The sequence below is a fragment of the Corvus brachyrhynchos genome, unplaced genomic scaffold, assembly GCF_000691975.1.
Source record: "Corvus brachyrhynchos isolate BGI_N302 unplaced genomic scaffold, ASM69197v1 scaffold646, whole genome shotgun sequence".
NCBI lineage: Eukaryota > Metazoa > Chordata > Aves > Passeriformes > Corvidae > Corvus > Corvus brachyrhynchos.
This window is the reverse complement of record NW_008238401.1, coordinates 250,800-254,278: the sequence shown is the minus strand read 5'-3', so window position 1 is coordinate 254,278 and position 3,479 is coordinate 250,800. Positions and strand designations below refer to the sequence as shown.

General features: G+C 42.3%; 1 protein-coding gene across 1 annotated transcript in view; it reads right to left on the bottom strand.

Annotated features, from left to right (window-relative positions):
- The window catches only part of LRP3 (LDL receptor related protein 3), a 37,546-nt gene that overhangs the window by 28,579 nt on the left and 5,488 nt on the right, over positions 1–3,479 (bottom strand). The gene's annotated exons all lie outside the window — the stretch shown is intronic.

The window sequence follows — 3,479 nt, the reverse complement described above, 5'->3', positions numbered from 1 at the left end:
CTCGCTCCGGAGCGCCCCCTGCAGCCGCGGGGGAACCATCGCACCTGCCCTGCTCACCGGGAGCCGCCAGCGCCCCTGCCGGCTGCGAGCGGAACTGCACCCGAGGGGAAAGGGCCTGACAGCCGAGAAGGCTGGCACTGGGTTTGTGATTGTTTGCTGTTACTGCCAGAGTTATTGCTGTTTGTTTGACTGGTTATACACATATAGATATATAACAGTAAAGAACTGTTATTCCTATTTCCCACATCTTTGCCTAAAAGCCCTTGATTTCAAAATTATAATAATTCGGAGGGAAGGGGGTTACATCTGCCACTTCAAGGGAGGCTTCTGCCTTCCTTAGCAGACACCTGTCTTTCAAAACCAAGACACACACAAAGGCAGAATTTTATACTGTTGTGGCTTCAGTATCAATAAAAGGGTCCCACTTCCCTCCTCAGCTCCTGGCCATGAAGTCTGCAAAATCACACACATACCTAAGTCCTGTGTTATTAAGCTGGGCTTCAGCTTGACATTGTGATTCCTTAAGGAAAATAAACAAGGGCCTGTTCAAATTGCCAAAATATCTAAAGGAAAGAGAAGTTCCTAAATAGAAAGGTGCAGTCCTGCATTCCTGGATTCTGAAGGCCTTATCAGTGACAACACAGAAGAAGAGCAGTGATAACACTTTTACAACAATTCTTCTGTCTTTCCACAGCCTTTCTGCACAAACCTAGAAGAAAAGTGTAATTCCAATTAACTAAAAACTCCAAACTGCTTAAACTTCCCACATTTAGCGTTACTGAAGAAATATAAAACTACCAGTTCCTGGATTGGCAAACCAACCCACCAAAAATCTTACTGAGATGAAGAAAAGATAAATTCTAAAGACAGAAAATAATACATCTTCCACAGTTAAAAAAAAACCCAAACAACAACAAAAAACAAACAAAGAAAAAGAAAACCCCAAACTTCAAACAAATGCCAGAAGATACTGGAGTTCAGAGTTTCTATCAAGAGGGCATAAATCTTAATGAGGTTCTCTCTGCAATAATCAAATGGATTTCTTCTACTGTAAACAGCAGTAGATTCCCTCTGCCAGTTAAATATGCCACAAATAATGACAATGAAGTTCCAAAAAGTTTACATTAATAATATTACTCCTATTTTTGCGAGAGCAACTGCAATAAAACAGACATTGAGCTTCACCAAAGTACAGCACTGAGGGAATAAATTTTCAGACAACCCCAGATGAAAATAAATCCTGCAGCTTTACACTCTCCTGCACTAGGGCCTGCCCCAGTCACAAAGAACACATCCCAGCCATCTGCTCCAGGATAAAAGATGTTTTGCACTTGAAAAATTGCAACCTCCTCTCAAAACCAAATGCTTTGAAATATACATTTCCTCAAGTAGCTGTCTCAGAGCCAGCAGGAAACTCTCCCCAAGTTCTCACAATGCTCCCTCAAGGAGGGCTTGCACACATGGTTTAATGCAGATCCCTTACGCCTGTGGAAAAAGAAGACTGAAGGCTCCCCTTCACTTTATCCAGTCTCCAGCTGGCTGCTTCTGCCCCTGACCAGAAACGGCGAAGGCACAGTCCTTCAGCTGTGAGGGTTCACCTCACAGATGTGACAAAATCTGAGCTCACACTGCTCTATCAACAGGCTGACCTAGCTTTCTGCGAGCACAGGTGAGAGAAGCTACACATGGATCAGTCTTCGATGATCATTTTTATCCCCAGCTCCAGTTACACCATCAGGAAACAAGGTAACTCAAAACTGTATGAAGACAAGAAAACCTGAAGACTACAAATACCCTGAAATTTTCAGCATACTTGGAAGAAAAAAAGCCAGATGTTAGAACTCTCTTTCTAGCAAAAAAAAAAGTGTTAGAAACCAGCAGAACCAACTGGAAGAAGCTCTACATATTTTAGGCTGAGGCAGTATCACCAGTCTAAGTAAGCCACTGTGTAATTACTTAGTTTACACTTTGTAAACTCATGTATCATACACTCAACAGATGCCAAACTCCATCAAAAGCTAAACAACCATCCAGGCAGAACATACTAGGACATAAATGACACTCTGTACTTTTTCCAATGAAAGAATGGAAAATACTGTTGAAAGGAATGAAGGACTTGCCTTTACAAACAAGCTGTGGACCTGCTGGAAGATAAAACTAGTAGTGAGAGATAAAAGAAACAATGGGAAGGATTCCACTGATTGATGAATGGAAAGAAAGAGATTTGTCTTTACAAATAAACTATAGCTCTGCTGATAAATGAAGTTGGATATTGAGAGATGAAAGAAACAATGAGAAGAACCATAAATTCCATAAGAATTAAAATAAAGGGGGGTTTATACATTAGAAGAGAGTCTTAGGTATTAGACGTTTCGGGAAGTCTGCACCTCTCAAGTACCTCAGCCAATGGGGAAAGAGAGAGGGAAATGCAGCCGGGAAATTAGGATAAATAGGAGGCTGTGCCCTCCAAAAATTTGAGAGACCCCAGGGGAAATGCCCCATGGCCTCTCCCTTTATTTGAATAAAGTAACAGAACCCCTCTGTCTCCTTTTCAGACATAAACCTCTGGTGTTTGTGGATTAATTTTCCTGACACTGTGCTGCAAACATCACATGTCCTGCATGTCTTATCCACACTTCCTCCAAGCTTAATTTAAGCAGGTTACCTAATCATAAAATTACTACCTTCTCCTGATTTAAACCTTGTCTCAACCCCTAGTTTTGACTTGAACACTCAAGCTCCCATATTAATCGACCTACTGTCCTAGAATTACTTTTCTGTTTTCCCATATCCTTTCCTCCCATCTCCCTTGTTTGCGATTTTATGTTTTAATGTAAGTTGCAGCTTCTTTGGACATAAAGTACATCTACACATATGACAGTGGATTGACAATCACAAGAGGGCCCTTAATCACTAAGAGGACCCTGACTACAATATTCCCATAATGTCAGTAAGTCACAGCACTGCTAGAGAGAAGGAAATTACACAAGGTGCTGTGATTCTGGTTGAATTTCCACGCAGACATTCATGAGACATTTTTAATATTCTTGTTTTAACTTCTTCAAGAATGAGCCACTCTCCCTGACTTGATACTCCCAGGCACATTTCCTAAACACAGAGTTTTCCCCTAAACATATCAGCATGCACTATGACCTTAGCCTCAAGCTTATAATTTTTATCTACCACAGTGACAATGATGCAGTCTATAACCCCGCTGTGGTTTAAGCCCAAGTGGAGAATGAGCCCCACGCAGCCACTCTCGTCTCCCCACCCCCTCAGGTGAGAGACAAACTGCAGATTACGGGTTGAGATAACAATTTACTGGAAACAGCAACCAGATAAGAAAACAAACAGTGATGGCAACAACACTAATGACAACAGCGTGTAAGAGAGGGCGATGCCACGCAAAGCACTCACCAAGCCCAACGCGAGCGGCCCTCGCTCCGTTCGCCGCTCCTGCCCTGGGACAGGAACAGACA